Below are 26,058 nucleotides of genomic sequence, written 5' to 3'. Positions count from 1 at the left end.
GGAGTGTGTGACCAGCAAGAGGGACTGTCCAGTAATGGGGTCCCCCAGGGACTGCGGTGAGCAGTCTCAGGGGTGGAGGAGCCTGCAGCTTGGCCCTGGGAGAGAGAAGGACTTTTGCAGTAACAGGGTTCCCCTGGGGATTGCAACGAGCGGTCCCAGGGGTGGAGGAGTCTGCAGCTCGACCCTGGCAAAGAGGTGGTGACCTTGAGAATGGCTGGCACACTAGGAGTTCTCCCTGGAAACCATGGGGAGCTGAGAGCACACAGGCCTGTGAGTCCACAACAACTTGGGAAGAGCAGAGTGATGGCCTGTCACCATCTCCTTAAGAAGGACATTGTAACCCTGTGCAAGAAGAGAGTGTTGAGCATTGGAAAGTTCACCAAAGCACAGTTAATCGTGCAGCTGGAGGAGGATGACCACTCTAAGGAACAGATTCCTGACCCCTGATGGAGCTATAGCAGGATCTGGGAGCAGCTGGAGTGGGAGCCAGGCCTCACCAAGACTCCTGTCCCCGACCAGACAAGGGTCTTCACGATCAGGTTCCCCATCTGGGGATCGGAGACGGACGGGATTGGAGCTGAGTCCGAGAGAGCAAGCAGACTGTGAGAGACAGCGAGAGTCCAGGAAAGAGCTGCAGAAGCAGCAGCACCATGAACTGGCGATGGTGGAGCAGAGAGGGATAGGGGACCTCCCAGGGGTGAGTGGGGATAGACCCCGTACTAAATTGCTGCCCCTGGTTAAGGACGAGGGGATGTGGATGTCCACCTCACTGCCTTTCAGCAGGCTGGCGATTTGAACCAGGGGGATCCTGTGGAAAAGCCCCGGTGTCTAGCTCCTTTGCTGGGTCCCCAGGCCATAGATTCCGTCAGCCAGATGGGTGGGGAGGTGGACAGGCTCCCACTCCTGGTCCCAGCCTATATGTCCGCGTGGAGTCTCCTGGGCTCAGGCCCCTTGGACCCCCAGTGGGAGCGGAAGGTGATGGTCAATGGAGAGACATTCCTGGGGTGGCGAGATCCTGGGACAGAGAGAACTGTTGTCAGGCCCCTGGTGGTGCAGCCTCAGACGCTGAGGGGCTGTGTGAGCTGGGTGAGGGTCCCAAAGATGAAGCTCCTCGCCCTGCCTATGGCCCAGATCCCTGTGCAGACCCAGGAGGGGTGGGGCTGGCTAGTCATTGGGGTTCTCCAGGATATCGGCTGTGAGACCCTGTTGGGGGGTGACTATGTCTCTTTGGGACAGGATCCAGGCCCTGCTCCTGTAACGGTCAAGGGTCTGAATTTGAATCCAGAGAACCAATTGGCGGAGAAGGAAATGGTCAGTGAAAATGACCTGGCTGGCAGCGGGGAGGAGCTGCTAGGCTTAGGCTACATACCTGCCTGTAACCAGACCCCTGGGGCTGGGTGGGACAGATAGATGCTCCCCGCCCCCTTGCACACTGGAGAGGGGGCTCAGGGTGGCTCTGATGCAGTGAGGAAAGCAGCGAGCTCGAGCTCGCTGCCTACCCGCACTGGGACAGCAAGGGCAGCGCTGAGCACAGTGGGAGCTGAGACCCCAGCTGAGTCGGGGGAGACACAGGCAGGGCAGGGTATCTGTTGGGAGTGGCAAGGTGCTTGGTAAGGAAAGTTTGGATGAGCCTAGGCAGCCTTGTGTGCTGATGGCTGTGTCTAGTCAGTAGTTTGGAAAGGCGAGCATAGTGGAAGATGAGTGTCCCTGTACCTTACCTGTTACCTGGGTGGAGAATTGTGACAGTGAAGGAAATGTGCCTGTGTCTGTCAGGGGTATGGACTTGCCTATGGAGGGAGCTACCCTGGTCTCCAAGCAGTTGTCTGTGAACAGCCCTGTGTGCTGGGACCAGAGGAATGAGACCCCAAGCTGTGTGTCTGGTAAAGGAGAAAGTGTGTCCGGTTCGTCTTTGTCTGTGGAGCAGACAGAAGGGGCCTTTCAGCCTGTGATGGCTGAGAATAGTGCAGTTGTCTCAGAGTTGGTTCTGGATTCAACTAAAGCCCAGGAAGGGAATGGTCCTAAGTTTGTGTCTGCTTGGGAGAATGGCACTGTAACTAGGTCGCATCCAGTTAGTGTCTATGCAAAATCCCAGAGCTCAGACAATTCTGGTGCTTGTCTTTTGCCCGTTGCTAGTGTGTTGTTAGGAAAGGGTGTAGCAACTCTGTCTAATCAGTGTGAGATCCTAGCCAGGGCACAAGGAGAGCAGAAAGGTGATTTGATTGTGTTACCTGCTGAGGGTGTGGAAACCTGTAGCAAGAAGGAAAAGATTCCTGAATTTGTGTGTGGCGAAGGGAAGGAGAATGCTTCTAACCTTTTATCTAGGAAGTCTGTAAGTTTGCCTGAAAGGGGATTGTGTAGGAATCCACCTGATGGGCCAGAGGTAATTCTGGATGTAAGTGAGATCCAGAAAGAGGCTGTTGTTGCTCAGGAAAGTGTTCCTCTAGAGCAAGCCCTAGGTGAAGAGGGTAAGAGCAGAATTTCTGTGAGGGGTGAATTGTTGCACAGAAAAGCCCCTAGGGAAAGGAATCCTCATGGAGTCTTTGCAAGCAGTTTACTGCAACTGAAGGTGTGTGAAAGTGTTTTAATCAAGAAAGTTTCAGTTCCGAACAGCCAGAAATTTTCTGTTGTGAATGAAGCCACTGACTTTCCTGTTGAAAGATCCAGTGTGAATAGCTTTGAGAAGGTCTCAGATGGAGTGAAAGCTGTTAAGTTAAACAGTCCTATAACCAAGTGGCTGTGTTTAGCCAGCTTGTTGGGGAGACAAGGTTGTTGAGAAAGGATTGTCTCCATGCTAATTCTGTAAGTGAACATTATGTGGCCCAGGTCAAGATGAGGGCTCTTAACCAGACTGGAGCGCTGGGAGAAGACCCGATCCCAGTTTGACTCCCGGGGGTTTGGGGATGGCAAAAGGGCGCGGGCTGCATAAACCTTCCCACATGCAGCATGCGAGTGCTATCGACCACGCCCAACCTAAGGGAGGTCGTGAAACTGGAAGGGTGTAAAACTGGAAGGGTCTGGTGTAACTCCCACCAAGGAATGGGAGAGATGCTGGGGCATCCATGGGAACGCTGGTGGGTTCAAACTTCCCCAGGTCACAGGCTAAAGTGACCCTGCTCAGTTCGGTCTCGAAGGGGGGAGAGATGTGACGAAGCGGGACTGTTCTTAATGTTTCCTCTGAATATTGTGGGGTTGCCTTGGTTTCCCTTAGGCAGTTCTTAAGTATCTAGGTGGTGGGATAAGGGTGTATGATCGTTGCAGAGCCCTAGAGGGCAGGTGTTTGCAGGGGTCTGGACACAGAGAATGGCCAACATCCTGTTTCCTGGCAACTGATGGCCTGGCCCTTCCCCCCTGCAAGGTGAGAGCTAAAGGGTTGGAGAACAAAGGAATCAGGTGACCTCCTGGCCTGGAAAGGGACAAAGCCCAGAGGAGGAGGGGCTGGAGAGAGTTTCAGTTTGGGGCTGGCTGGGGACATGGAGTGAAGTGCAGACATGGTTGTCTGGCTCACTGCCCCCCAAAATGGACCCAGCTGAGGGGTCCTGTTCTCTGCACCTACAAGCTCTGTTTTAGACCATGTTCCTGTCATCTAATAAACCTTCTGTTTTACTGGCTGGCTGAGAGTCACGTCTGACTGCAAAGTTGGGGTGTAGGACCCTCTGGCTTCCCCAGGACCCCGCCTGGGCGGACTCACTGTGGGCAGCGCACAGAGGAGCAGAGGATGCTGAATGCTCCGAGGTCAGACCCAGGAAGGTGGAAGTTGTGTGAGCTGTGTGTCCTGAAGACAGTCTGCTTACAGAATGGAGACTTCCCCAGAGTCCTGACTGGCTTCGCAGGGAGCAGTTCCAGAGCATCGCCCGGGGACTCCGTGACACATGCCAGGACCCCATTTCCCTTTGGGGGTTAGCCAGTTGCCCTCATCTCCAGGGTAGATTATGCCTGAGCCCATGTGACTCACATCTCCTGTCATAAACCTACAGCTAAGGGTAGCATAAAATCCCTCCTTTACCTGTAAAGGGTTAAGAAGATCAGATAACCTGGTTGGCACCTGACCAAAAGAACCAATAAGGGGAGAAGATACTTTGAAATCTGTGGGGGAAGGTTCTTGTTTTGGGCTTGGGTGTTCTCTCTGGAGACAGAGAGATTAAGCAAGTAATCCAGCTCCTACTGAATGATACATCTAAACTTTCAGAAATAGTAAGTAATAGCAAGGAAATGCGTTAGAGTATCTTTTGTTTTAGCTTGTGAATTTTCCCTGTGCTAAGAGGGAGGTTTATCCCTGTTTTTTGTAACTTTGAAGTTTTGCTTAGAGGGGAATCCTCTATGTTTTAAATCTTATTACCCTGAAAAATTACCTTCCACCCTGATTTTACAGAGGTGTTTCTTTTACTTTTTTTTCTTTATAATAAAGTTGTTTTTTAAGAATCTGATTGGTTTTTAGTGTCCTAAAAACCCAAGTGGCTGGTCTGTGCTCACCTGGTTTACCTATTTGGTTGGTCAACTATTCTCAAGCCTCCCCAGGAAAGGGGATGAAGGGGTTTGGGGGGATATTTTAGGGAAACAGGAACTCCAAGTGGTCCTTTTCCTGAATCTTTGTCTAACTCACTTGGTGGTGGCAGCAGAACCCATCAAAGGACAAGAAAAAATTTGTGCCTTGGGGAAGTTTTTAACCTAAGCTGGTAAAAATAAGCTTAGGGGGTCTTTCATGCGGGTCCCCACATCTGTACCCCAGAGTTTAGAGTGGGGAGGGAACATCTTCCATGAGGAGATGGGTAGGAGCCATTCCTCTGCCCCACACAGATCCAGGTGTCTGCTTGTAGACAAAAAGGTGTCCTGAGCATAACAGCCTTTCCTTTGTGTTGCAAGCAAGAGGGGCGACCACCCCTCATTCTCCCTACCAGCCAAGCTATTTGCATTTGCACTGACACATTCATTCTGAGTGTGGTTCAAAGCCTTGGCTGGTACAGAAACAGGGATTGAATCTTGTCTTACAGTGATACAATTATTTCCCAAAAGAATGTCACAGATGATATCCTGAAGAACCCCAAATACCAGCCACCCTGATCTCTCCTGGGTCTGCCCCTGGATCTGAGCCATCTGCAGGTTGAATGGCTTCACATTTAGAACCTTAAGCCAGGCCACGCAGCCCTGCAGCATCTGGTGGGGTTGCACCACACAGGGTCTGACAAGGTGTCTCTCTGTCCTAGAATCTCTCCACCCCATGAATGTCTTCCCATTACCCACCACCTTCCACTCCCACTGCGGGTCAGAGGAGTCTGATTCCAGGAGAGTACAGCAGGACATGTGTACTGGTACCTGGAGGGGGAGCCCATCTGTCACCACCCCCTGGCCCTCCAAGGAGCTGGCTGTGACTGCTTTCCTCTGAAAGGTCAGTCGCTTAGTTCACTCTCCAGGCCTGAGCTCCAGGCTGCCTTCTTGGCAAGGGGGGATGAGTTAGATCCTCTGTCCTGGGCAAAACTTTCATCAAGCTTTGGGCATCCTCCCTACTTACGCCCTGTTTTTCCACCAAGGTTGCACCTCCAATCCTTGCAATACCTCAGCAGGGGTCTACCAGGATTGGCTGCTCCCCCCACTTTGGGTTTCCCTGAATCCCACTTCTGGGGCACCTCCTCTTCTGCTGCCTCTGTTGCTCTTGGACCATCATGGAACCCTCGCTGGGTCTGGAACCTGCTTAATCATAGAATCATAGAATATCAGGGTTGGAAGGGACCTCAGGAGGTCATCTAGTCCAACCCTCTGCTCAAAAGCAGGACCCATCCCCAATTAAATCATCCCAGCCAGGGCTTTGTCAAGCTTGACCTTAAAAACTTCTAAGGAAGGAGATTCCACCACCTCCCTAGGCAACACATTCCAGTGTTTCACCACCCTCCTAGTGAAAAAGTTTTTCCTAATATCCAACCTAAACCTCCCCCGCTGCAACTTGAGACCATTACTCCTTGTCCTGTCCTCTTCCACCACTGAGAATAGTCTAGAACCATCCTCTCTGGAACCACCTCTCAGGTAGTTGAAAGCAGCTATCAAATCCCCCCTCATTCTTCTCTTCCGTAGACTAAACATTCCCAGTTCCTTCAGCCTCTCCTCATAAGTCATGTGTTCCAGACCCCTAATCATTTTTGTTGCCCTTCGCTGGACTCTTTCCAATTTATCCACATCCTTCTTGTAGTGTGGGGCCCAAAACTGGACACAGTACTCCAGATGAGGCCTCACCAATGTCGAATAGAGGGGGATGATCACGTCCCTCGATCTGCTCGCTATGCCCCTACTTATACATCCCAAAATGCCATTGGCCTTCTTGGCAACAAGGGCACACTGCTGACTCATATCCAGCTTCTCGTCCACTGTCACCCCTAGGTCCTTTTCCGCAGAACTGCTGCCTAGCCATTCGGTCCCTAGTCTGTAGCAGTGCATTGGGTTCTTCCGTCCTAAGTGCAGGACCCTGCACTTATCCTTATTGAACCTCATCAGATTTCTTTTGGCCCAATCCTCCAATTTGTCTAGGTCCCTCTGTATCCTATCCCTGCCCTCCAGCGTATCTACCACTCCTCCCAGTTTAGTATCATCCGCAAATTTGCTGAGAGTGCAATCCACACCATCCTCCAGATCATTTATGAAGATATTGTACAAAACCGGCCCCAGGACCGACCCCTGGGGCACTCCACTTGACACCGGCTGCCAACTAGACAAGGAGCCATTGATCACTATCGCTTCTTGGACCAACCACCTCCGAGACCAAACCTCTGGGCTCCAGCACTCCTGCTTCACACCGTGAGCTCTGCGCAGCAAGTCCAGCTGAGACAGACTCCTGGGAGAGACATGGCCACCAGCAGAGACTAACACACTTCACCCAGTATTTGCAGTGACACAGTGTTTGTGTTTATTAGTCAGTTGGAACACAGCAGCGGGAGGCCGTAGGGTAGCACAGAGACAGGAAGGTTAAAGCATGGACCATTGTGGTCAGCTCAGAGCCCAGCTGATCTGTAGTGAAGCCCAGGTTCTAGCTCTGTCTGTCTCTCTCCGTCCCATCTCAGTCAGTTCCCAGATGAGAGCCCAGACACTTTCCAGCAGCCAGCTCCTATCCCCACACTCACACCTTCCCAGGAACAGCGAGATATATGGGCTGTGGGGCCTGTGCTCCAGGAATATTCAGGGCCCAGGGGCCCAACTCGACTAACGTTCAGGGCCGGGCCTCTCCCCCGGCCTCACCTGCCACCCCTGTGTGCCTCCCCCGGAGCATCTCCCGGCCCCATCTGCCACCCCAGTGCGATTTAAAAGGGCTCGGGGGTCCCCGGCTGCTGCTGCCACCACCGGCAGCATAGTGGGGCGAAGGCGGCTTCCTGCCCGCCCTTGCTCTGCACCACTCCCGGAAGCAGCCCACATGTCCCTGCAGCCCAGGGTCGGGGGTGTTTCTTCACATTGTCCCCACCCCGAGCACCGACTCCACAGCTCCCTAGGAGCCACTGCCAAAGGGGTGTGTGGGTCGCTTTCGGGTAGACGCCACACCCATCACCCCCTCTTGCACCCTAACCCCCTGCCCCAGCCCAGAGCCTGCACCCAGCACCCAAACTCCCTCCCAGAGTCCGTACCCCTCCCGCACCCAAACTTCCTCCCAGAGCCTTAGGCAGGTATGGGGGGAGGCAGGATTTGAACCTATTCTGGGCACCAGCAAAAATTATACAAACCTGCTGCCCTTGCACTTCCCCATCGTTTGCTCTCTAGCTGGGGTCTTTGGTCCGTTTCCCTGCTGAGAGGTGGGGAATGCCATCTCCCTCTGGGTTGGTGGTTGCTAGGTTTCAGTGTCCTGGCAATTGGCTTTTCCTTTGTCATCTCAGGTTTTAGAATAGAATATCAGGGTTGGAAGGGACCTCAGGAGGTCATCTAGTCCAACCCCCTGCTCAAAACAGGACCAATCCCCAACTAAATCATCCCAGCCAGGGCTTTGTCAAGCCTGACCTTAAAAACTTCTAAGGAAGGAGATTCCACCACCTCCCTAGGCAACGCATTCCAGTGTTTCACCACCCTCCTTGTGAAAAAGTTTTTCCTAATATCCAACCTAAACCTTCCCCACTGCAACTTGAGACCATTACTCCTCGTTCTGTCATCTGCTACCACTGAGAAGAGTCTAGAGCCATCCTCTTTGGAACCCCCTTTCAGGTAGTTGAAAGCAGCTATCAAATCCCCCCTCATTCTTCTCTTCCGCAGGCTAAACAATCACAGTTCCCTCAGCCTCTCCTCATAAGTCATGTGTTCCAGTCCTCTAATCTTTTTTGTTGCCCTCTGCTGGAGTCTTTCCAATTTTTCCACATCCTTCTTGTAGTGTGGGGCCCAAAACTGGACACAGTACTCCAGATGAGGCCTCACCAGTGTCGAATAGAGGGGAACGATCACGTCCCTCGATCTGCTGGCAATGCCCCTACTTATACACCCTCCAAAATGCCATTGGCCTTCTTGGCAACAAGGGCACACTGCTGACTCATATCCAGCTTCTTGTCCACTGTAACCCTTAGGTCCTTTTCTGCAGAACTGCTGCTTAGCCAGTCGGTCCCCAGCCTGTAGCAGTGCATGGGATTCTTCTGTCCTAAATGCAGGACTCTGCACTTGTCCTTGCTGAACCTCATCAGATTTCTTTTGGCCCAATCCTCCAATTTGTCTTGGTCACTCTGGACCCTATCCCTACCCTCCAGCAGATCTACCTCTCCCCACAATAATGTAAGGGTGTGATGGAACCAGCTGGGAGGGTCTCCGAGACGCCCACCTCTTTGGGTATTTGAAAACTCACACTAAGGACTGGCCTGAAAAAAGAAATGGAACCAAACCACTGACTTCGCTTTCACACCAACTGAGCTGCCCTGTGTGGACATTCTACAGGCATGTCTGCACAACAGACTTAAGTCAACTTATGTTAGGTCGACTTATAGCCACTGCAGCCCAGCTAGCAGTGGGGAGCCAGGGGCAACCAGGCTTTAGTTGCTTGGCTTTCTTGTCAATTTCACGGCTACAACATGGAGTGCATGGCCCTGCTCCAGTTGCCAGAGGTGGCAGCCTGGCCTCAGAGTGATCTGTCTGCCCCCCAGGAACTGAGCTGGGCTGACTATGGCCCATGTAACGACCAGTGTTCCCCACTTATCACAGCCTACAGCTCACCTTGACACAACTGGTGGTGTTTCCCCAGTACCAGCCTGTGACATTCCCCAGGGTACAGTCTGGACTGTGAACAGCTGTGTCCCCTCAGTTCTCCAACCTGGGGAGCCTTTTACATGGCTTCGCTGTGAGAGCAACCACTCCTGGCCTGCCCACACCCAGCCTCCCGCATATAAGTTACTCCCATGTACAGTACATGAGTGCTGCAGCCTAGGCTTGCCAACAGTCCGTTATTACAAGGGATGTCCCTTATTTTTCATCTCAAGATCGGGAGCTGCTGAGTGTTGCAAACAGCAGCAAGAAATTCCCCAGCAAATGTAGGTGAGTGCTGCTTAGTATTACTATCATTATTATGTCCCTTATTTTTTAAATATAGTGTTGGTGACCCTCCTGCAGCCAGCCACTCTTGAATTACACTGCAGAGTGACACTGGCAAACTCCCAGGCCCAGACTTTCCCCAGAAATGTGCATCTTGCATTAAACCCTCTCCTGGACAATACAAACCCATAGAAAGTCCACCGTTTTATTAATAGAAAACGATATGCACAAATCCTGTTATCCTAAATGGAGTTTCCCAAACACTTCAATGCAAGCACCCTGGTTTAGATAAAACAATAAAACAAATGTATCAATTATAAAAGATAGATTTGAAGGGACTACAAGTAATAAGGTATTAAAGACAGAAATGGTTACAAGAAAAGGTAAAACACAACTAATGCCTAACTTAACAAGGTAAGTGAATTCAAAGCAAAGGTCTTTCTCACCACATGTTCCAGCAGTCTTATCAGCTGAACTTCTTTCCATCAGGATCCCTCCTCTACTCCAGTGCTGCTTCCTTTGTTCGTCAGGTGTTGTGGACTCCATGGATAGAGAGAAAGGGACAGATCATTTGGGGCATTTGCTCTCCCTGCTTATAGTTCTCTCTCTTCTTTGAGAAGCATCTCCAGCTGAGGTTCAGGAGACAGAAAGTCTGTGTGGACAGGAACCCCAAGCTGCTTCTTTGTCAAGATGTAGATTTTTCGCCCACACCCTCTTTCCTGCCAAAGGATGGCCACTAACCAGGTGAAGGTCCATTTGATTTTGTTGACACCTGACCGAGGCATTAGCTTGCCTTTGTCTCTGGAGAACTGGTTTGTGACTTCTCCCCAAACTTGAAACATATCTTAGTAATACCATACAGGAGAATCTTATAACTTTACATGCAATATTGCCACACCTATTTTACCAGGACAAAAATGGTCAGCAAATTATGAGTTTTCAGATGATACCTCACAAGGCATCCTTTGTACAAAATGTATCATAGTCCTGGGGTGAACATAGGGTTCCAGACTGTCATACAGACTCCTTCTGCGAATACCCAACACAGCTGCCAACACCCTCCCAGTGCCCACGGAGCCACCTGCTCCCTTCCCCAGTGCTGCCACCTCTTTCATTACATCACATTTGGGTGGGAATTTCCCATCTCCCCAGGATTTTGCAGGGCAGTTTTCTGCCCAGCCATTCCAGGTTCACAAAGGAGAAGCCAGCACTCTGCTGAACTCCAGCCTCCATCAATCTACACAGCTGAGCATTAGTGGCTGGCGTTATTCTGCTGGCATTGCTGTATGTGCTCCACTGCTTGGTAAGAATCTGAATAACTGCTTGGTCAGTGCTGACTAGCATAGTCCGGCAACAGCAGGAGGAGCCACCAGCGCCAGGGCTGTGAGCCTGCCCTGAACTGCCAGGACTCTGAGCATTATAGGGTCGGCTCAGCCACACTTCCTGGGTGTCCATTTGTGCCACAAGACTTACCCAGCAGCCTTCAGGGCAAGGTGACAGAAGCCTGATGCTTTGGCTCAAGAGATGGCTTGGGGCTGTCTCCTTAGCTGTGCTTAGCAATCAGCACTATGCCCGGAGCGCACATGGACACAGCTCAGAGAAGGAGCCTGCCCAGCTGGGGAGCAGACAGCTCTCCCTTCCCACTCTGTCCATCCCCTCATCACAACGCTGCTCTGCACACGGCAGCTAGGCCTGTGTCTGAGCAGGCAGGGCTAGTTAACCAGATGCTGGGGCTGCAGAGGGATGTCACAATCGGGGACCAGGGTCAGCGGAACTGAGGTCTGTCCCTAGAGATGGACGTCTCTGGTCTCTGTCAGACCCAGGACACTATCCCGGACACAGGAATCCCTGGGGGAGCATCTGATTCCAGCCTGTGCGATGCAGGAGCTCAGACGGGATGGTCAGAACGGCCTTTCTGGCCTTGAAATCTACACAGCTAGGAAAATTAGATAGAAAATGCCTTTTAGTTCACATCTGGGGCCGATGCAGGATTGTTCCCAATGGCCAGGGCCTGTATGTGGCAGCTGAGCTGAACTCCTTGGAGCAAGCCCTGTGGGCTCTGGTGTGATGGGCCAGCAAGACCCCTGTTTTCTGAGAGGCGGGCAAAGCCCCAGGAGTCCGCGGGCTCGAGCGTGGCAGGTGGGCAAAGCCCCGGGAGTCTGCGGGCTCAGGTGTGGCAGGTGGGCAAAGCCCCGGGAGTCCGCAGGCTCGGGCGTGGCAGGCGGGCAAAGCCCCGGGACTCTGCGGGCTTGGGCGTGGCAGGCGGGCAAAGCCCTGGGACTTGGTGAGCTCAGGCAGGCCAGGCCCTGTGCCTCTGCAGACACCAGCCTGAGGGGCTGGATATTCTCTGGCAGATTTGTTGAATTTAATCAATTGAATATGGAATGACTAATCCAGCAGGCGCCATCACCTGGGAATTCATTTGGAGCCTGATGGTGTTGGACACTTGTCTCCCAGAGCATCCTTGCGCTGCCTTTGAAATCCCCAGCATAGGCATTGGGCCAGATCCTGAGCTGGGGAATTTCCATGTAGCTCCATCAGCTTTGCTATTAAGGGCTGCAGAGGCCGGGGATATGGGGCCCTGCCTACAGGACATTGCCAGGTAGCATGATAACAAACTGGTGAGCATGTGTTACAGACCCCTCTGGGCCCAATCCACAGAGGGTATGAGTTGTTATGGGCCCTGTCTAGGGAATCTTGACTCTTTAGCTTAAGCTATAGCAGTTTATGTCTTGACTCTGGAGGTCCCCCGTTCAGCCCCTGGGGTGTTGGCTGAGTTGGCTGCCATCACACTATATCCAGTCCAGGTCTAAATGTACCAAGCAATGGGATGTCCGCATTTGGGGTACCAAGGGGGCGAAGGAGATGGTGGCTGTGGATGGGTTGGGGGAGGTGTCCTGTGTGCTGAGCACTGGCTGGCTCCCTCTCGGATGATGCTGTGCTTTGAGGGCAGGTGTTGCCATGTCCCTGCACAGGGACTCAGCCCCTATGACCAGGCTGGCTGATGATACCTGTAGAACCTATCCTTCCTCCTCTCCTGTGCTGGTTGGGCAGGGTCCTGGGGAGGTGGCTTGGGGCAGCCTTTCCCTGTGGTTCTGAGCAAGGGCACCAAGGAAAAGGAGGCTGCAATGGGACGGATTTAGGTTGGCGAAGTAGATACCTTTGCTGTCAGGGCTTCCCTGAGCAATGTATGTCCATGCTGAGTTCCCAACAGCAGTAGCAGACCCGGAGCTCAGCAGTGGCATGGCGTCTGCCCTGGCTGGAGCAGTCAGGGATAGAGCTGACCAAATAATGGATTTTTGATTCAGGGCCAAACCCCTAAATCTGAAAAAATCCAGTTCAATTCGAACCAAAACCAATTTCATTTTTATATTCAGAAAAACTTAGAAAAGCAGTTTGTTTTGAATGGACTGAAACGTTTCTGGTAAACGCAAAACTTTTTTTTTTAGTTTTTCGTTTTGATTCTGCCATTTTCAGGTGTTTTGCACCCTTTTTTGCCAAATATGAAACTGAAATGCTGTTTCAAAATTAAAAGTTGAAATAAAATGCTTTGACTTTTTTTAAACATATTTTCAGATTTTTTCAGCAAAACTATTAAATAAATTTGATCCAAATTCATGAATATTTTTGGAGCCCTGAGAAATGCATTTTTTTCAGCAAAATTTCTATTTGCCAAAAAATTCACCTCACCTTAGTCTGGAGGGTGTTAAACTAATAAAAGGGGAGAAAAAATAGACTTTTGTTAGCACAAAATCGAGATGCTGAGAACAAAATTAACCAAGAAACAAAATAAATTCTTGAATTGCCTAGACACTAATGCAAGGAGCCTGGGTAACAAACGAGGAAATGGAATTGCTCTTTTAAGCCCATAAATTTGATCTAGTTGGTATTACGGAAACCTAGAGGGCTGATTTGCATGATTGGAATATTAAATTCACTGGTTACAACCTATTTAGGAAAGCTCATGTGGGCAAAAGGGGAGCGGGAGTGGCACTCTGTCAAAAATGGCATTGCCTGTCTCCAAGCCACTGGCAATTCAGAAGAAAATGACGTTGAATGCTTAGGGATCAATGTCCTAACAGATAAAGCACAAGATGGGGTACTGACCCACAAATCACACTAGGGAACAGGATGCATAGGCTGCTGAGGACCATTGCACCAGCCAGAGTGACCAACCATTGATAAAAGAAAAGGAGTACTTGTGGCACCTTACAGACCAACAAATGTATTTGAGCATAAGCTTTTGTGAGCTACAGCTCACTTCACGAAAGCTTATGCTCAAATAAATTTGTTAGTCTCTAAGGGTATGTCTACGCTACGAAATTAGGTCGAATTCATATAAGTCGTTTTTTTAGAAATCGGTTTTATATATTTGAGTGTGTGTGTCCCCACAGAAAATGCTCTAAGTGCATTAACTCGGCGGAGTGCTTCCACAGTACCGAGGCAAGCGTCGACTTCCGGAGCGTTGCACTGTGGGTAGCTATCCCACAGTTCCCGCAGTCTCCGCTGCCCATTGGAATTCTGGGTTGAGATCCCAATGCCTGATGGAGCTAAAACATTGTCGTGGGTGGTTCTGGGTACATATCGTCAGATACCTGTTCCCTCCCTCCCTCTGTGAAAGCAAGGGCAGACAATCGTTTCACGCCTTTTTTCCTGAGTTACCTGTGCAGACGCCATACCACGGCAAGTGTGGAACCCGCTCAGCTCACTGTCACCGTATGTCTCCTGGGTGCTGGCAGACGTGCTACTGCATTGCTACACAGCAGCAGCAACCCATTGCCTTGTGGCAGCAGACGGTGCAATAGGACTGGTAGCCGTCATTGTCATGTCCGAGTTGCTCCTGGTTGCCTGTGTGAGGTCGATCAGGAGCGCCTGGGCAGACATGGGCGCAGGGACTAAAATTTGGAGTGACTTGATCAGGTCATTCTCTTTAGTCCTGCAGTCAGTCCTATTGAACCATCTTATGGTGAGCAGGCAGGTTATATGGATTGCTAGCCGTCCTATTGCATCATCTTCTGCCGGGCAGGCAAGAGATGAGGATGGCTAGCAGTCCTATTGTACCATCTTCTGCCGAGCAGCCATGAGATGTGGATGGCATGCAGTCCTTCTGCACCATCTGCTGCCAGCCAAAGATGTAAAAGATAGATGGAGTGGATCAAAACAAGAAATAGACCAGATTTGTTTTGTACTCATTTGCAAACCCCCCCCTCCCGCCCCCCATCTAAGGCAGTCATTCCTCTAGGTCATTCTGCAGTCACTCACAGAGAAGGTGCAGCGAGGTAAATCTAGCCATGTATCAATCAGAGGCCAGACTAACCTCCTTGTTCCAATAAGAACAATAACTTAGGTGCACCATTTCTTATTGGAACCCTCCGTGAAGTCCTGCCTGAAATACACCTTGATGTAAAGCCAACCCCTTTGTTGATTTTAACTCCCTGTAAGCCAACCCTGTAAGCCGTGTCATCAGTCTCCCCTCCCTGCGTCAGAGCAACGGCAGACAATCGTGCATCTGAGTTGAGAGTGCTGTCCAGAGCAGTCACAATGGAGCACTCTGGGATAGCTCCTGGAGGCCAATACCGTCGAATTGTGTCCACAGTACCCCAAATTCGGCCCGGCAAGGCCGATTTAAGCGCTAATCCACTTGTCAGGGGTGGAGTAAGGAAATCGATTTTAAGAGCCCTTTAAGTCAAAATAAAGGGCTTCATCGTGTGGACGGGTGCAGGTTTACATCGATTTAACGCTGCTAAATTCGACCTAAAGTCCTAGTGTAGACCAGGGATAAGGTGCCACAAGTACTTCTGTTCTTTTTGCAGATACAGACTAACACGGCTGCTACTCTGAAACCAACCATTGATGGCGTCACACCAGGTATCATGTAGTGAAGATCCCAGATCTGGCTCAATCCTGAGAATCCATGAATCTCTAGGACAATTCTGCAGGCAGCACCAGGCAGTGTGCACCTCTTTGTGCATCAATGGAGAGTTCCAGAGCACAGTGTGCTGGAGGAGATGTGCAGGTTCCTTAAGTGCCTGTCTATAATATATAGGAAAAAGGCTGTGTGATCATGCGGGACTTCAGTTTGAGTGACATAAGCTGGAGGTCTCATGCTGCTGCTGCTAAAACATCCTTGGAATTTCTAAATATTATAGATGACAATTTCCCAACTCAGAAAGCGTTGCATCCAACTTGGGGGAATTCTTTATTAGACCTCATCTTGACAGATGAAGAAAAACTGATCATAGAATCATAGAATATCAAGGCTGGAAGGGACCTCAGGAGGTCATCTAGTGTAACCCCCTGCTCAAAGCAGGACCAATCCCCAACTAAATCATCCCAGCCTGGGCTTTGTCAAGCTTGACCTTAAAAATATCTAAGGAAGGAGATCCCACCACTTCCCTAGGTAACGCATTCCAGTGTTTCACCACCCTCCTAGTGAAAAAGTTTTTCCTAATATCCAACCTAAACCTCCCCCACTGCAACTTGAGACCATTACTCCTCATTCTGTCATCTGCTACCACTGAGAAGAGTCTAGAGCCATCCTCTTTGGAACCCCCTTTCAGGTAGTTGAAAGCAGCTATCAAATCCCCCCTCATTCTTCTCTTCCGCAGACTAAACAATCCCAGTTCCCTCAGCCTCTCCTCATAACTCATGTGTTCCAGTCCCCTAATCATTTTTGTTGCCCTCCGCTGGACTCTTTCCAATTTTTCCACATACTTCTTGTAGTGTGGGGCCCAAAACTGGACACAGTACTCCAGATGAGGCCTCACCAATGTTGAATAGAGGGGAACGATCACGTCCCTCGATCTGCTGGCAATGCCCCTACGTATACATCCCAAAATGCCATTGGCCTTCTTGGCAACAAGGGCACACTGTTGACTCATATCCAGCTTCTTGTCCACTGTGACCCCTAGGTCCTTTTCTGCAGAATTGCTGCGGAGCCATTCGGTTCCTAGTCTGTAGCGGTGCATTGGATTCTTCCGTCCTAAGTGCAGGACTCTGCACTTGTCCATGTTGAACCTCATCAGATTTCTTTTCGCCCAATCCTCTAATTTGTCTAGGGCCCTCTGTATCCTATCCCTACCCTCCAGCGTATCTACCTCTCCTCCCAGTTTAGTGTCATCTGCAAACTTGCTGAGGGTGCAATCCACACCATCCTCCAGATCATTAATGAAGATATTGAACAAAACCGGCCCGAGGACCAACCCTTGGAGCACTCCACTTGATACCGGCTGCCAACTGGACATAGAGCCATTGATCACTACTCGTTGAGCCTGACAATCTAGCCAACTTTCTATCCTCCTTACAGTCCATTCATCCAGCCCATACTTCTTTAACTTGCTGGCAAGAATACTGTGGGAGACCGTGTCAAAAGCTTTGCTAAAGTCAAGGAACAACAGGTCCACCGCTTTCCCCTCATCCACAGAGCCAGTTATCTTGTCATAGAAGGCAATTAGATTAGTCAGGCATGACTTGCCCTTGGTGAATCCATGCTGACTGTTCCTGATCACTTTCCTCTCCTCTAAGTGCTTCAGAATTGATTCCTTGAGGACCTGCTCCATGATTTTGCCAGGGACTGAGGTGAGGCTGACTGCCCTGTAGTTCCCAGGATCCTCCTTCTTCCCTTTTTTAAAGATGGGCACTACATTACACTGATCACAGAACTAAAAATTGGTAGTAGCTTAGGTTTAAGGGATCATGGTTTGACTGTTATGTGCAAACAGAATAAGTTCAGACCAGGGATATATATATATTCTTGGTGCTTTAAAGGGCCAGTTTCACAAAACTGGAAACAATTATGAGCCAAATCAATTGGGAGAAAGAATTTAAACTGAAAAATGTGAATGATAAGTGGGAACTTTTGAAGATTTGAACTAGATGCTCAAAAAGACACAATCCCCGAACTGAGAAAGAAGCCCACACTCATTTTAAAAAAAAAAACTGGCTTGGAAGATAAGTAGGAAGGCAATAAAATTAATTAATTACAATTAAAATAAAACAATATATAACAAAAAGAAAAAAGGGGAAGTTAATAATAATGAATATAAATCAGAAGCTAGAAATTGTAGAAAATTAATAAGGGGAGTAAAAGGACAGCAGGAGCCCTCTATGGTCAGAAAGGGTTTTTAAGTATATTAAGAACAAAAAGAATTCTAACTATGGTATTGGTCCATTACTAAATGGAAATGGTAGAATTATCAATAATGCAGAAAAGATGGAAGTGTTCAATAAATATTTCTGTTCCATATTTGGGAACAAAAAATAGGTGGTGCAGATATATCATAGATCAATGAAACCCATTCCATTCCAACAGTAACTCAGGACAATGTTAAACAGTAGCTTTTAAAGCTAAACATTTTAAAATCATAGAATAGAATATCATAGAATATCAGGGTTGGAAGGGATCTCAGGAGATCCAGATAACCTGTGCCCAAGAGTTTTAAAAGAGCTGACTGAGGAGCTCACAGGACCATTAATGTTGATTTTCAATAACTCTTAAAACAGTCAGGAAGTTCCAGAAGACTGGAAGAAAGCTAATGTGCCAATATTTTAAAAGGGTAAATGGGATCAACCTAGTTAATTATAGGCCTCTCAGCCAGATGTCAATCCCAAGCAAAATAATGGAATGGTTTACACAGGACTTAATTAATAAAATAATAAAACTATGGAATGGTTTACACATTCCATAAAATAATAAAATTATGGAATGGTTCCACATTCCATAAAATAATAAACACATTCCATAAAATAATAAAATTATGGAATGGTTTACAAAATAACGGAATGGTTTACACAGTACTTAATTAATAAAATAAATAAAATAATAAATTAAAAATAATTAATGCACATTAACATGGGATAATGGAAAATTGATTCTGTCAAACTAACTTGATATCTATTTTTGATGAGATTTTATATTTGATTATAAAAGTAGTAATAGCATTAATGTAAAACACTTACTCTTCCGTAAAGCATTCTGCACAATATTTTGATTAAAAACTAGACTGATGCAAAATTAACACAGCATACATTAAATGGATTAAAACCTGGCTAAATGACAGTTCTAAAAATGTAACTGTAAACAGGGAATCATCATCTAGCAGCTGTGTTTCCATTGGGTTTCTGTTGGGATCAGTTCTTACCCATACATGATTTATCATCAATGACCTGGAAGAAAACATAAAGTCATCACTGATAACGTCTGCAGATGAAAGAAAGATTGGGGGCATAGTAAGCAATGAAGAGGACAGGTCACTGATTGTAAATGAGTGGCATCCTCCTTGGCGCCCCCTCATGGCCATAGGGAGCCCTACATGTGGACTCTCGCCTCAGTTTCCCTCTTTAGCAACCCAAAGGACTCCACTTCAGACTCTTACTTACAATACCCCACCTGGGGGGCAGTTTATTACAAAAACCCTGTGCAAATAGTCTATAACAAAAGTCCCAAAACATAGTCCATATAACCCCAGTGCATAGTCCTTGTTCTCACTGTACCCCACGTCTTCCATCACACCTAGGCTTCTCATCCATCCTCTTTCAGCCCTCTGCCAGATCAGCCAGCCCAACCCTTCTGTCTGGGGTGCAAGCAAACAATATGTGCTTTAAGATGGCAAAATGTAAATGCATCCATCTAGGACTGAAGAATGTCAGCCATGCTTACAGAATGGGAGGGGGGGCTCAATCCTGGGAAGCAGTGACTCTGAAAAGGATTTGGAGGTGCTAGTGAATAATCAGCCGAACACGAGCTCCCAGTGTGATACTGTGGCCAAAAGGGCTCGTGACAGGTTGGATCACAGAAACCCCCTGGGAGCTGCCATCTGATATGCCAAGACTACTTCTGCTCCTGCTTTCCTGCCCTGTCAGCTTAGGACTTCAGTGCCCTGCCTGGTTTGAGCCAGACCCGCTAGCCTGCTTCAAACCCAGACCCAGGGTCTGAACCACGTGCCCTAACAGCTGTAGGCTTAACTGAAAGCACCTTACAGAAGTGTTCCTGTCTTTAACACTCAGATACCCAACTCCCAATGGGGTCCAAACCCTAAATAAATCTGTTTTACCCTGTATAAAGCTTATAAATTGTTCACCCTCTATAACACTGATAGAGAGGTATGCACAGCTCTCCCCCCCCCCAGGTATTAATGCATACTCTGGGTTAATTAATAAGTAAGAAGTGATTTTATTAAATACAGAAAGTAGGATGTAAGTGGTTCCAAGTAGTAACAGACAGAACAAAGTGAATTACCAAGCAAAATCAAATAAAACATGCAAGTCTAAGTCTAGTACAGTAATAAAAACTGAATACAGATAAAAATCTCACCCTTAGAGATGTTTCAATAAGTTTCTTTTACAGACCGGACACCCTCCTAGTCTGGGCAGAATCCTTCCCCCTGGTACAGCCCTTGTTCCAGCTCAGGTGGTAGCTAGGGGATTTCTCATGATGGCTGCCTCCTTTGTTCTGTTCCACCCACTTATATATCTTTTGCATAAGGTGGGAATCCTTTGTCACTCTGGGTTCCCACCCCTCCTTCTCAGGTTAAAGATGGATTCCAGTTCAGGTGACATGATCACGTCACTCTAAGACTTCATTACTCATTTGCCAGCTCACAGGTATACAGGAAGACTTACAAGTAAAACAGAGCCATCTACAGTCAATTGTCCTGGCAAATGGGAGCCATTAAGCTTCCAAACCACCATTAATGGCCCACACTTTGCATAACTATAATAGGACCTCTTAGTTATATTTCATATTTCTAGTTTCAGATACAAGAGTGATACATTTATACAAATAGGATGACCACACTCAGTAGATTATAAACTTTGTAATGATACCTGACAAGAGACCTTTTGCATGAAGCATATTTTAGTTATATTATATTCACATTCATCAGCATACTTTCATAAAATCATACAGAGTGCAACGTCACAGGGCTAATGCGACTCTTGGCTGCGTAAGCAGGGGAATATCGAATGGGAGCAGAGAGGTTATTTTACATCTATATTTGGCGCCTGTGCGACTGCTGCTGGAACACCGTGGCCAGTTCTGGTGTCCACAATACAAGAGGGATGTTGATAAACTGGAGAAGGTTCTTTGGGGCGGCAATGAGAATGGGCAGCAGTCCGTGTTCCGCAGCGGCAATTCAGCTGCAGCTCGGCCACTGTTGCGGCGGTGGCAATTCGGTGGCTGCTACTCGGGGCAGCAAAATAGGTAGGGCTGACTCTGGCTAGGCGAATGAATAAGGGGTTGGAAAACCTGCCTGCTAGTGACAGACTCCAGACACTGAGTCTCTTTAGCGTAACTGAGAGAAGGCTAAGGCGACTTAACCATCGTTTTTAAGAACCACTGTGGGTCACGGTGGATTCTCCATCACTGAACATCAAGACTGGACGTTTTACTAAACACTACGCTCCAGTTCAAATGGGAATTAACTCCGGGAAGCCCTGCGGCCTTTGCTGTACAGGGGCTCAGATCAGCTGATCACACCAGTCCCTTCTGGCCTTATAACCATATCTGCACCAGCGGGGCCCACCTAGCAGCCACCGATCTCCAAGCACCTTGCAAGCAGTAGAGAGTGCGGCTTGCGCGGGTGCCGGCCTCCTCCCACCCATTTCCTGGAGCAGCGGGGCTGTGGGCCGAAGGGACCCGGGAGTGCAGCAGCGAGGCTGGGCGGGGAGGCCAGCAGGGGGCGCTGCAGGGCAGGTTTGCAGCGATTTGCGCAACGGGGTGCGGGGGCCGTGCGGGGCTCAGCAGCGGCTTCTGGGGGGTGGGGGTAGCGCCATGCTCCAGCGGCACTGCCAGCCCCGCGCGGCCCAGCAGCGACCCCGCCCAGGAGAGCGACAGCCCGGCGCGGCGCTGCTCCTCCTGCCTGCCGGCCTGCGCTGCAATACGCTGGCTCCAGCCAGGCAGGGAGGCGGGGCTGGGATCGTCAGCGCAAAGGAGAGGGGCCAGGCTCAGCCCCCCCGCCTTGATTCTAGTGCCCTGGTTAGCTCCTCCCCCTCCCCCCTCTGGCAGCTGGGTGAGAATCTTCCCCCCCCCCGCCCCCGCTGGGTGATTCCCTCCCCCCTGAGAGAGCTGGGTTAGACCCTCCCCCTTCTGACAGCTGGTTCCTTTTCAGACCCCGCTTTATTTAAAGCTCCCAGGGAGAAAGCAGCCTTTGGCCGGGCTTTGCAATGTATGCCTGGCTCTTACCTGCCCCTGACAGTGCGATAGCCGCTGGGTGTCCTACCCCACCACTGTATGTCACCCCTTTGGGTGGTTCCCAGCAGGGTGGGAGGTTTGAAGGGGGTGGAGGCGGGGTGTTGGAGAGGCCAGAAGCTGGGGAAGTGGGTTGTGGAGGGGTAGGCTGGGGTGGGGGGTCAGAGAGGGGTAGACTGAGGTGGGGGGGGAGTTGGGGAGGTAGGCTGGGGATCAGAAAGGAGCAGGGGGTCAGAGATGGGTAGGCTGGGGCAGGGGGTCATGGAGGGGTAGGTTGGGGTGGGGGGGTGGAGAGCAATAGGCTGGGGAGGTGGGTCATAGAATCATAGAATATAAGGGTTGGAAGGGACCCCAGAAGGTCATCTAGTCCAACCCCCTGCTCGAAGCAGGACCAATTCCCAGTTAAATCATCCCAGCCAGGGCTTTGTCAAGCCTGACCTTAAAAACCTCTAAGGAAGGAGATTCTACCACCTCCCTAGGTAACGCATTCCAGTGTTTCACCACCCTCTTAGTGAAAAAGTTTTTCCTAATATCCAATCTAAACCTCCCCCACTGCAGCTTGAGACCATTACTCCTCGTTCTGTCATCTGCTACCATTGAGAACAGTCTAGAGCCATCCTCTTTGGAACCCCCTTTCAGGTAGTTGAAAGCAGCTATCAAATCCCCCCTCATTCTTCTCTTCTGCAGGCTAAACAATCCCAGCTCCCTCAGCCTCTCCTCATAACTCATGTGTTCCAGACCCCTAATCATTTTTGTTGCCCTTCGCTGGACTCTCTCCAATTTATCCACATCCTTCTTGAAGTGTGGGGCCCAAAACTGGACACAGTACTCCAGATGAGGCCTCACCAATGTCGAATAGAGGGGAACGATCACATCCCTCGATCTGCTCGCTATGCCCCTACTTATACATCCCAAAATGCCATTGGCCTTCTTGGCAACAAGGGCACACTGCTGACTCATATCCAGCTTCTCGTCCACTGTCACTCCTAAGTCCTTTTCCGCAGAACTGCTGCCTAGCCATTCGGTCCCTAGTCTGTAGCTGTGCATTGGGTTCTTCCGTCCTAAGTGCAGGACCCTGCACTTATCCTTATTGAACCTCATCAGATTTCTTTTGGCCCAATCCTCCAATTTGTCTAGGTCCTTCTGTATCCTATCCCTCCCCTCCAGCGTATCTACCACTCCTCCCAGTTTAGTATCATCCGCAAATTTGCTGAGAGTGCAATCCACACCATCCTCCAGATCATTTATGAAGATATTGAACAAAACCGGCCCCAGGACCGACCCTTGGGGCACTCCACTTGATACCGGCTGCCAACTAGACATGGAGCCATTGATAACTACCCGTTGAACCCGACAATCTAGCCAGCTTTCTACCCACCTTGTAGTGCATTCATCCAGCTCATACTTCCTTAACTTGCTGACAAGAATACTGTGGGAGACCGTGTCAAAAGCTTTGCTAAAGTCAAGAAACAATACATCCACTGCTTTCCCTTCATCCACAGAACCAGTAATCTCATCATAGAAGGCGATTAGATTAGTCAGGCATGACCTTCCCTTGGTGAATCCATGCTGGCTGTTCCTGATCACTTTCCTCTCATGCAAGTGCTTCAGGATTGATTCTTTGAGGACCTGCTCCATGATTTTTCCAGGGACTGAAGTGAGGCTGACTGGCCTGTAGTTCCCAGGATCCTCCTTCTTCCCTTTTTTAAAGATTGGCACTACATTAGCCTTTTTCCAGTCATCCGGGACTTCCCCGGTTCGCCACAAGTTTTCAAAGATAATGGCCAATGGCTCTGCAATCACAGCCGCCAGTTCCTTCAGCACTCTCGGATGCAACTCGTCCGGCCCCATGGACTTGTGCACGTCCAGCTTTTCTAAATAGTCCCTAACCACCTCTATCTCCACAGAGGGCTGTCCATCTCTTCCCCATTTTGTGATGCCCAGCGTAGCAGTCTGGGAGCTGACCTTGTTAGTGAAAACAGAGGCAAAAAAAGCATTGAGTACATTAGCTTTTTCCACATCCTCTGTCACTAGTTTGCCTCCCTCATTCAGTAAGGGGCCCACACATTCCTTGGCTTTCTTCTTGTTGCCAACATACCTGAAGAAACCCTTCTTGTTACTCTTGACATCTCTGGCTAGCTGCAGCTCCATAGAGGGGTGGACTGGGGCAGGGGGTTGGAGATGAGTTGGCAGGGATCAGAGAGGGGTAGGCTCAGGTGGGAGGTCGTGGAGGGGTAGGCTGGGGGTTGGAGAGGGGTAGGCTGGGGGGATAGACTGGGGTGAGGGGTCGGAGAGGGATAAGTTGGGGCAGGATGGTTGGAGATGGGTAAATTGGGGTGGGGAGTCACAGAGGGGTAGGTTGGGCGGGGGGTTTGAAAGGGGTAGACTGGAGCAGGAGTCCTATCTGGCTTCAAGATTAAGCTTGATAAGTTTATAGAGGAGATGGTATGATGGGATAACATGATTTTGGCAATTAATTGATCTTTGACTATTAGTGGTAAATAGGCCCAATGGCCTGTGATGGGATGTTAGATGGGGTGGGATCGGAGTTACTACAGGGAATTCTTTCCTGGGTATCTGGCTGGTGGGTCTTGCCCACATGCTCAGGGATCAGCTGATCGCCATATTTGGGGTCAGGAAGGAATTTTCCTCCAGGGCAGATTGGCAGAGGCAGATTGGGGATTTTTCACCTTCCCCTGCAGCGTGGGTCATGGGTCACTTGCTGGAAGATTCTCTGCACCTTGAAGTCTTTAAACCATGATTTGAGGACTTCAATAGCTCAGACATAGGTGGGACGTTTATTGCAGGAGTGGGTGGGTGAGATTCGGTGGCCTGCATTGTGCAGGAGGTCAGACTAGATGATCACAATGGTCCCTTCTGACCTTAAAGTCTATGAGTCTATGAGGAGGTCGGAGAGGAATAGGCTCAGGCTGGGGGTCATGGAAGGGTAGACTGATGTAGGGGGGTTGGAGAGGGGTAGGCTGGGGTTGGAGAGGGGTAGGCTCGGGCTGGGGGGTTGGAGAGGGGTGGGCTGGGGCAGGGGTCAGAAAGGCATAGATTGGTGCGGAGGGTCAGAGAGGGGTAGGCTGGGGGTTGGAGAGGGGTAGGCTGGGGGGATAGGCTGGGGTGGGGGGTTGGAGAGGGGTAGGTTGAGTTTGGGGGTTTGGGGAGAAGTAGGTTGGGACAGGAGGGTTGGAGATGTGTAGACTGGGGCAGGGAATCATAGAATCATAGAATATCAGGGTTGGAAGGGACCTCAGGAGGTCATCCAGTCCAACCCCCTCCTCAAAGCAGGACCAATCCCCAATTAAATCATCCCAGCCAGGGCTTTGTCAAGCCTGACCTTAAAAACTTCTAAGGAAGGAGATTCTACCACCTCCCTAGGTAACGCATTCCAGTGTTTCACCACCCTCCTTGTGAAAAAGTTTTTCCTAATATCCAACCTAAATCTCCCCCACTGCAACTTGAGACCATTACTCCTTGTCCTGTCCTCTTCTACCACTGAGAATAGTCTAGAACCATCCTCTCTGGAACCACCTCTCAGGGAATTGTAGAGGGGTAAGTTGCGGGGGTCCGAGAGGGCTCAGCTGGGGTTGGGGGAGGCCGGGGCGGAGGGGGGTAGACACTAGTTTATCAAAACTCCAGAGCAAACTCTGCCACTCCCACAGCTCCCCACTCACCTGCTGACACCTACCAGCCGGCAGGGCCGTGACCCCTAACTGCTCAGGGTGCCAGCCCAGCATCTCCCCTGCGGATGAGTCACTCCCACCCCCATCCCAGCAAGCCCCAGGCCTGCAGCACCCTGCCCAGCGATGCCACTCACAGCCCTGCACTGCAGGGACGTGTGCCCAGCTAAGGCCAACTCTCACCAGTTAGCGCCAGGGACACCAGTGAGAGCTGGGAACAGGGAGCCACAGAGCACAGGCCAAACCTCGAGAGGAGCCACTGCGACGCAGGGGGCAGAGGAGACAGGTCAAGACACCCGAGGCAGTGCAAGACAGAGCTAGGTCCCCTCTCAGCACTGCAGCAAGGGGAGTTGGGGGGAGGGGCAGAAATGGTCTCACCCCACGGAGCAGCCCCCGTCCCACAAAGCCCACCCTGGGACATCTCGCCCCCTCCCCTGCATGCTGCAGGGGCCGGCCCCATTGTTCGCTGGGACACTGTGGAGCATCTTCGGCCAGGGAGCTGCTATGGAACTGAGCTGCATGTAGCTGTGCGTTTGCACATGTATGTGAAGGGCTCTGTGTGCATCTCCCTGTGCATGCACTTACATACGCTCTTGTGAAACACACTTGTAAAGTGCTCAATCTCGGGTGGCTGAACGCCACTTGTCCCACACTTGTAAAGTGTGAGTCCTCCTCCTCTAGTGATTAGCCTGCATGGAGAACAGGCTAGTCACA

The 26,058-nt window shown here is 50.0% G+C and overlaps 1 long non-coding RNA gene across 1 annotated transcript in view; it reads right to left on the bottom strand.

The window, feature by feature from the left end:
• LOC125626202 (uncharacterized) overlaps positions 1 to 26,058 on the bottom strand; it is a 133,197-nt gene that overhangs the window by 2,917 nt on the left and 104,222 nt on the right. Inside the window, exon 2 of the long non-coding RNA XR_012665925.1 lies at positions 9,918 to 10,011. This is a non-coding gene — a long non-coding RNA (uncharacterized LOC125626202). The remainder of the gene's footprint in view (positions 1 to 9,917; positions 10,012 to 26,058) is intronic.

The sequence above is a fragment of the Caretta caretta genome, chromosome 24, assembly GCF_965140235.1.
Source record: "Caretta caretta isolate rCarCar2 chromosome 24, rCarCar1.hap1, whole genome shotgun sequence".
Taxonomy (NCBI): Eukaryota; Metazoa; Chordata; order Testudines; family Cheloniidae; genus Caretta; species Caretta caretta.
This window is presented reverse-complemented; position numbering and strand designations above follow the sequence as displayed.